Here is a 9,619-nt window from a genome sequence, read left to right as displayed (position 1 = left end):
ATGAAACCTTGGGGCCAAATAGGCTACTGAATAAGTTTGTAAATGAAAATAAACTCCATTGTAAACGAAAATAAACTCCAATCTCGAAAAATGATAAAGTCCAATAAGAGGAGAGGATCACACACCACATTGTAGAAAATATAACAAAATGGTTTTATTCAGAGGCCAAACAAGTGAAAAAAAAAAAACCTTGCTCAGTGCAAAGACAAAACATCTTCGATTCAGTATTTACTGTAGCATCTAATGAAATGGACTTTAACATGCAAATATGCATTAATATGCATGGTAACATTTGACAAAGCTTCCAAAGCTATTTCTGCATTGCAATAACATTTGATATTATTTGAATAAAACCATTTCGTAAGAAATTTTTCTATGATTATGTGTGCAAGCTTTTCTTCTTGCCGGACTTATAATTTTAAAAGCATTTTTCCCACTTTGACTCAGCTCAAAACATGGTGAAACAGAAGAAAAATTTACATAAAACTTTAAAATAAGAACTAAAGAAAAAATTGTGAGAAATAAAGCCACACTTCTATCCTGAGGTATAAATGAGCTTCAAATCAAAAGGCAAATAAAAATTGTGTGTTGCTTGGTACAAAAAAATATAGGCCTAAACAAAATGGCGGTCAAAACAATCACGTTTCTGATCGAATAATTTAAGTAAGGTTAATGCAACAGCGTTTAAACGGGTTTAAAAGGAGCTTTAAGCATTCGTCGTAAACATATTAATCCAACCCAATTCCTTGCTTAATCTGACTATTTGTGTACATGAAACCTTAGCCATCGTTAAGCCGCACAATGGTTCAGTTTGATGTTTTTCTTCCAGTCACCCTCGCACTTTAACAAAAATCCACCTTATTTTTTCTCCCTTCATGTAATCACCTCAGTCTCCCTCTCTATCAATCTTAAACAGGAACTCACTTCCAGGAGTGACACCATATGGCTGTTTTTCGTCGTTATGGGTCGCTCTAGCGTCGCAGTAATGAGCGACGGCCGAGGTCTCTGGGAATCTAGTCAGAGCAGGAGAGATGGATGACGCGCCGCCTCCCTCTAGTCAACGGACCAGGCTCGCGCCCGGAGAGGCCAATAGCACCTGGCACGTGCCACAGTAGGGAGCATTTGGCGCGTCTCGCGCGACCCACTCCATAACACAGCGCCCACACGCCGACATAAATCCAGATGAATGACTTAATATTTTATCTGATGACTTTTATTTTATGGCTGATTTAAGAGTCTAATAAATGTTGGTCAGTCATATGAGTTCAACATGTAGTGCACCTGACTTACACCTTACAAGTTTATGCACTGACAGTGAGTCTTAACCCTATAACACCTACTGTAGTTTATAATCTTTGATACAACTTGATTATCTATTATATTTTTAAGAGACAAAAAGTATGTACAGTAGTTATCAAATATGTTACAACAGGCTTTTTTGGAAGATTGATCTGTGTATCTCTCAGTCAGCATTGCATTTTATGTTTTGCCCCCTACAATGAAAACAGAACAGAGCTTTAATCATAATATTACATACTGAGTGACAAATTATATTTATATGCAATTTATATAAGTATAGTCTGTTATAGTGTTATAAAAATCTCATTAAATTAAATTTTTGGTCATATAAATAACTACTGCACATAACGGTATATTTTTCTTAGTTTTGGGCCTCTGAAAAAAATTATGATTTCGTTTTTTTTTCTTCTTGTGTGTGAGCTCCATATTCTTACTATTTAATACTATACGGGCTATAAAAGCCTGATGTTTCAAATAAACATCAAACACCTTTTCTCATAGATTTCCTTTTATACTGTTCTATTTTTTTACTATAATTTTATGTCAAGTTTTGCAGGGTTTGGAAACTGTGTAGCCTCTGTTTAACATATAATGCAATATTCAAACAAATGGTAAAGACTGATCTTGAATCATAACTACACAAATTGAAAATATGTATTGCACTTAAACATCAACATGCTATAATTACCACTCAAGTTCATTTTTTCTTTTTCTCACACCCTTTTCCTCTTCATTTCCCACATGTCCCTCAGCTCTCATTCCATAGTTCCGCTCAGACAAATGATAAGCGTGCAGACACTAATGAGTGGTTTTAAACGGGCCTGTACTCAGGGGCAGTTCTAGACCACAGTAACTGGGGGGGCCAGACAGGGGCCACTTGTGCTTTTAGGGGTCACAATTTTAAAAATTCATCTTAAACTACTTTAAGTAGCCTATTATTCATTCAGTAATTTTTCACCATGTCATGTATCGCTGCAATCTAGATGTAATCTATAACAATGTCAACTAAAATATGTCATATGACACACAGCAGCCACAAACAGAAATAGGCTTATGTCTCTACTGAAGTAAAGTAGCCTAATAGTATTAATCTATTAACTTTACATAAAAATTCGTCTTTTTACTTAAGTACCAGATATAGTGTCATACTATTAAATATATTTAATACGACTGACTTTGCATTTATTGTGAAGTTAATAAAAACATTGTAAGTTACTAATTAGCCTATAACACTTTCATTGTACAAAAAGAGAGCAAAGAACGTTTACACTATCAAAGAACATTTTCACTTCAGTCCAGCGAATTCAAGCACTCTCAAAAACTCCCATAATAATTTCTAAAGCTGTTTACACTGTAAAATTAATATCTTACTTACATTCGTACATCTTCACTTTGTTGTTTCTGATGAGATCATTAGCCAGAGATTTCAGTCAGCCAGCGCGCGCAGTGACGAAACAGCGTGTTTCAGCGGTGACTCGTCTGAACGCCTCTGATTGGTCGTTGTATTCATAAACTCAACATAATAGTATGGGATTGGTTATAATGCGCAGTGCTTTAAAAACGTGCGTGTCTCTGGCTCTGTGCCAGCCAGCGAACGCAGATTTGAATTTAGCTGCTGGTGGGTTTTTTTTATATATGCATAGTTTACAGGACAAACTGCGCATTTCACCCAAAATTGTTTGGTGTGATATGATTCCAAATTTAGGGGGGGGGGGCCAAGCTTGTTGGCAGGGGGGCACTGCCTCCCCCCCCAGAACCGCCCCTGCCTGTACTGTCATGGGCGCAGGCCAGCAGGGACACTACGGCTCTTATGGTGCTGTGTTAACATTTCACAGCTCAACACTTGCCTATTCACCCTCTTCATATCCTCAGAATGGTGAGCACCGAAGCATCAAGTTTTCTTGAGAGGGCCCTCAAACGCATAATTTTTTCGCATTGCGAAGAGATAGCGGTATAATGTGCTGAGGTGAGCGTTGCCTCTCAGAATGCTGAGCTCCTGCTGCTATGTTGGAAGGATAGGGTGAGGGTTCATCTCTGGTTCCATTTTTGTGTTTGTTATTATGCAAATACAAATATGACTCGATTTCAACCTTTCTGTCCAATTACAAGTATTTTTAGTTTGGTTACAGCCCTTGTGCATGGTACAGCTAAAATAAATATGGGATGATGGAGACTGTCATCAAATGAAGCCAAGAATCACATGGATTAAAAATCCCTTTCATGGTATGAAATGCCGCAAATGACAAAGCAAAAGTAAAAATGAAAGAAAGAGTAGGAAAGATGTACATGCAACATGATTTTTGTGTAAACAGTGGGGTTTGCTTATTATGCAAGCGCTAATTTCCCCCCAGGAGCTCATTAGAGCCTTGAGTGCAGCAGAGAGAGGCCCCAATCACCCGGTAGAGAGAGAGAGACAGAGACAGGGAGAGAGAGACCAGCCAAGCATATCTACATCATGAGAGAGCACAATGAGACACACTGAGAGTGTCACTGTGTCTCTGTGGCACGCACAGACACACACATAGAGCTTTGTCAGGAGTCATTTTAGTGAAATGATTTGTGTTTGTAGCTCTCTAAAACCTGTAGGCGACAATCTTAAAATTTCAAAAGCACAGAATCAGATTAAGAAAAATAAAAAGTACCATTTAATTTTTATTGAATCAAAGAAAAAGAAACAATGGTTAATTGATTAAAAGGGAGGATTTTGTCTGCTAAATATTCACATATATCTTACAATCAATGATAATAAAACTTTGTACTTTATAGTATTTCTGATATAGTTTCATCTTAGCCACATTTTTGACTGAAACAAAAACAAGAAGCATTGGTAGTTGGACAGCAGCCTGAAAATCCACACACAATCACTAAGTATTAACACTGAAATACAGAAATACAGAGTCGACCAGATTCAGTTAGGCGTTGAGTATATCATAATCATATAGAAACTTTTTTACGTATTTATATATGTATATATCCAGTATGCAGTCTTTTCGTGGGGATTCAGAGATCCTTCAGTCATGACAGAGCAAAGACGCCCTCTCAGAGACAAGAAAGGGTGAGCTGAAGGAAGCCAGAAAAGAAGGGGCGACTGGACTGAGAGGAATGACAATGGCATTTAAGACACACAGTATGTACGTATGAATAGAATATACAAAGATGTGACCAGTGTGAAATGGGGGTCTGGACTATTGAAGGGCAATCCTCAAAGCAGATGAAGACATTTGAGGGTTGATTGTGATGGGATGAGTAAGAGGGGGGTGGGAAGGGCTACGGTCCTCGGTATGCTTTCTTTCCATATTATTTCAATTATCATAAGGATAATAAAAAAAAAGTTTTGGCTGTTCAGAGCTGAAGTCAAGCAGCAGAGCAAAGTGAGTGCGACTGAGAGCCTGCCACACTAAATTTTCTCTTCCTATATGTTTTCTTTACAATCTCGCTATCATTCTATCTCTTATCGCCCTCTTATCCCTTCTATCTCCCACAAGCCGGTGAGCTAAAGGGCAATAGTCCCTCCGTGACGTGCCCCTCCTCTACAGAGGGAAGACCAGGAAGCCGGAGAAGGTGGAGTACTTCCAGCCGCCCATCAGGTTGCCTCGCTCCAGCTTGAGGTAGGCACGGTCACCTTTCTCCATTTGAATCAGAACGCCGTTACTGGCCGCTTCGCGTGTGACGTCCTGATCCCCGGCGAAGGCCGAGATCACTGGCCAGCCGTTGTGCATTAGGCTCACCTGGAACATGGAAGCATATAGATTAGCTGGTCGAATCCCATTGGTGCAAAAGGACATACGCTCGTACTTTCTTTTGTCTGTCTAATTTTGCTTTAAGAAACTGAAAAGTGAATTTTCTTGAAAAATAGAGTATATAAATAACTAAGCATGTATTGCTCGGCTGAATAAAACACGCATACAAAACCCCAATGGGGCAATGTTATTAGTATAAATCAAAGCCTGTTTTAATCTCCTAACTAACAATAATATGCATAATCTATATATGTTTGTTCTTTTTCTTTTGCACGCTGACAAGCCCCTTGATAATACAGTAGGCAGCTCCCCGTGAAATCATAAAAGTTGATCAAAGCATTTATGGGCTTTTGCCAGGGGAAATGAAAATGGCACATTGCTTTATTTGTGTCTGTTTTCCTACACCAGCCATCTTCAGACTGAGCCAGAAGAAGAGCGAAAATGACATTTGATACGGCAAAAGATCTCTCGGTGAGGAATGAGCTTGCGATTATTGGAAAGGCACCTTTGAATGTTGTGCATGACCATCAGATAGACGAAATCAGATGCTATCATTATCAATATGCAAAAACACTGTTACACAATGAGAAACCACTCTTACACAGAGATAAAAAGCCACAAAAGGCTCACCACTAACAAACCCTCATCATGACTCAATGCATTTGTTCGCAGAATCACAAGTGAGAAAATCATCATGCACTCAATACCATTTTTTTCGGCTGCCTTTCACCTTTCAAAAAACAAACCTCCAGCTTTAAGGCCCTGTAATTCTAATTCTATCCTCATTCTTCAAGTACATGTAAAACATATAAATGGACCATTGTATGGAAGAACCCAAACATGAGATGTGAGATAATGCGAACGGATCTCAACACACAATTTAATGCTGCATTTAACAGAACCAACAGACAACTTCCTGTCCAAATGACGCAGTGGAGTGATGGAGGACAACCCCCCTCTTTCTCTCTCTCTCTCTCTCTCTCTCTCTCAGTCCCTTTGCCTGTCTCAGTCATACATAATGGTTGGACACGAGCGACGACAAAATGTTTTCCTTCTCCTTTGTCATATCTATTCAAAGGGTCATTATTTTAGGTCAGAGAGTAATTTTCTTAATTACCGTCTGTCACATCTGCGAGTTCAAAGAGAATTGTGCTCCACAAAATATGGGCAGTATATCTGCAATCAATATTCAAATGCATGGCTGTCTGCTGCTTTGTCTGTTGAAAAGTGTTGCTTCAAGCTTTGCATGAGAAGAACTTTCTGTGACAATTTGAATCGCATTGTGCCAGACTCCTCAGTCTGTGTCAGTATCCTCAAAGCTTACATAATATGCATTAACTAAATCATGTTTGTGAGTTTTATGATACAATTAACTTATAATGAAAACAACTGACTAGAATTTTAAATAGACAATGTCATTCCTTGATTTCGACACCTAAACCAGACCAGAATTTTAAAAAACTTTTGCCCATCAGACTCCAATGTTGTCAGATGGACTTGTCCTTTGAGGATTTAAGTACATTACTCTGTGACACAATATAAAATTGACTATAGGGATATGACCAGAGGTTTTGCAATAAAATAGCTAAAATATATGTACACCCAAAGCATGCAGTTTCACTTCCAAACAATTCAGAGATCCATATATACTGTGTGTGTTGCTGGATTATTTATGGAGCATTTCAGATCACTGTGTGTGTGTGTGTGTCGTGGTTCGTGTTCCTCACTACGGAAAAAGCCACTTTGGCGCTTCCCGAGCGCACCGATATCCCAAGAGCCGTCCCAGTGGGATCCGAGGTGGGATTTGAGTCGCACACGACCAAGCATTTCCCCTCCAGTACGATGGGTTCTGTCTCGTTCTGTGCGTATGCATGGCACACTAACCACACTGCGCCTAGCACCAACGTCAACATCATGCCAACTTCACTCAGCTCCTAACAGCAGTCTTCTCGCAAAGACGCAGCGCGCTCAAATCCCAAACCAAAACCACTCCAAACCTGTCCTCACTGTAAAACCAAGTCCTTCCAAACAGTTCAAGTCAAAACTACAACAGTTTTTCCCCTCGTTCCCGTCTCAGTCCGTAGTGGAAGAGCCGACTGAAAGCGGATCAAGGCCCTTACCGAGCTCGCGCGCAGTAGAATACATAGCGCGTGGGGTCCGTCTGCTCGCGCGCTCAATTATTGATATGTGAGATATTAGAAGTGAAACACAAAAGGCTCGTGAACGCAGTCCTCCCGCCCTCCTCGCTCTCCCCTCCGGGCCCCCAATCAGCGCAGGAGACGGTCTTTACTTTTCCAATCCTTTTCCAAGCCAGTGCACGGACCGCCTCTTCTCGTGACAGCGCCGGTGGGGTCCCACCCCTCAAAAGAAGTATCTTACAGGTAGACCCTATTCAGCAGACAGAAGGGGATGACACCCCGATCCTCGGAAAATGGGGGCGCGTTATTTTGTCATCGTTCTACCGGACACAAGGACGCGATTTGTTCTTCCGTGCCATGTTAAAATGTTACTCAAGATGAATGGATTGTGAGCGCGAGGAAACTCAGCGGAGGTTGTTTTCACGAACACCGGGAGGAAGAAGTTCACAAAGTTGTTTTTGCTCTCTATCGGACACCTATTGCTGAGAAAAGGACACTTCACGAGAGCAGTGATGATTAGACATTCTTCTACAAATGGACAAGCCAGCTTTAAGCCGGGAGAACTATTGTATTAAAAAAAGTAATTTTAATAGAAAAATTATGCTACAGCAAATAGGTGTTAATTGGTTACCTTGTGAAATGTAAATAAAACTACATTAGATTTAATGGACAATCAATGTAATTTCACTGTAAAAAAAAAAAAAAAGGTTATGGACGTACTTCACCATGTAGCCTACTACATTTGCATCAACATTTTATTAACATTCAGCAAGAAATAACATGTCGTTTACAGTCCGAAAACTATGTTTTGTTTCTAGAAACCGTTTAAAATGGTAAAAATACATTCCTGGTAGAAAATAGTAAAGACTTTCCTGCAAGAGCTTTCGCGTCGTATTTTATTAGGCTATATTTTTGCAATAATTTACGTTTATCAGGGTGTTACATCTTTTGACTTAGTTGTTTGTTGGATTATTTCATTTGAAAGCCTGTTGGTGTTTTATAATACTGTGGTGTCTGGGCCTATTTTTAGCTATGGTTCATATAAAAAAAATTAGTTTTTGATTAACGCAAGTCATAATGTGGCCTTCTGTTTAATCACCTGTACAATTATGGCGGTTATCATTAGCCTATATTTAAGATTATACAATCTGCTATATTCAACAAATCAGATTTTAATTGTTCAAGTAGCCTACAGTACGTTGGTAAGTTAACATCAGTTAATGACATAGTATAGTACATAGTTGTGAAATGTCAAATACAGAGGCACAGCCTCCCATAACCCTTGAAACGTTGATTTTTACTGTGAGGTTCTGGCAACCACGGATGAGGGCTTTCTATTTTACATCTAAAAGAATTTTATACAAATGTAAAACACTAATGAACTCGTCCAGTTAATTCAATCGATATCAAAATCAATATCATATTACACTTCCAGCTGACTGTAATATACTGACGTAATATAACTCCATCAACCTTTACCACATTTTTCTCATGAATGATGCATTGTGAATACACGGGGAAGCCTGCTTAGGATATATATGCCACAAAATCTAGGGAGCATATGCTGTTGCTCAAAATATTTCGCCCAGTTTGAACACGTTGATGGGATGTGGCGTCTGAGGCCCGCGCGACTCTCATTTTTCTGACAGGACTCATTCTGCGCCAGCGCAGTTCCTACATGACATTTAATAAATTAGATCACTGAGCAGGTTTTAGCAGGAAAAGAGACATGGCGAGCTAAACAAGAACAGAGGACGAGCTTGACATTTGAAAGAAACAGCGACAACAAAGCATGTAGGAGAATACGCGAGCTGAGCTGAAGAGTTCATTAAATTGGATGCCATCCTATCAAGGAGAACAGTTTTTTGTTTGGTATCAGACCTGAAGCTGGTAAAGAGAGGAGTGTACATACATATATATATATATATATATATATATTTGTTGAGTCACAGATATTTTTGTGTGCACACCACTGTATGGACACCTGCTGTTATAGTGAAAGCAAAGAGAATAAACAGTATCTCACCATCTGTATCTCACCACCGATATAGCTTAACTGGAGTGGACAGCATGCTGGTCTGGAGTCAGCAAGTCGCCTATTCACTTTATCAAAAAAAAAATTGTTCTAAAGGAGATGATGCGCTGTAGGCACAGTTTTAGTGAGGTCAGCCACCCACAAGACTGCAGTGGGGCACTGCTTAAAAAAACACTAAAATTGAAAAGTTTAAATTCTGCCTTAAAAGTAAAAAAATAAATAAAATAAATCAAAGTGGTGTTGAACTTTAAAAAAAAAAAAAACTGCAGCAATACATTCAATGCACTCTTCTCAACACTTTTAATTTAATTACCGATTGAGAAAATTTAACCAAAACTCTAAAAACTCAGAGTCAAAATTTCAGAATAATTGGATGTAAAGGAAGACAAAGATTTATAAGCAGTATA

At 39.1% G+C, this 9,619-nt stretch overlaps 1 pseudogene; it reads right to left on the bottom strand.

Moving 5' to 3' along the window:
* Positions 1-3,960: 3,960 nt before the first annotated feature.
* The window catches only part of LOC107686335 (cerebellin-1 pseudogene), a 10,510-nt pseudogene continuing 4,851 nt past the window's right edge, over positions 3,961-9,619 (bottom strand).

This window comes from Sinocyclocheilus anshuiensis, unplaced genomic scaffold, assembly GCF_001515605.1.
Source record: "Sinocyclocheilus anshuiensis isolate Anshui unplaced genomic scaffold, SAMN03320099.WGS_v1.1 scaffold481, whole genome shotgun sequence".
Lineage (NCBI taxonomy): Eukaryota > Metazoa > Chordata > Actinopteri > Cypriniformes > Cyprinidae > Sinocyclocheilus > Sinocyclocheilus anshuiensis.
Note: the sequence above shows the minus strand (reverse complement) of the source record. Positions and strands in the feature narration are given on the sequence as shown.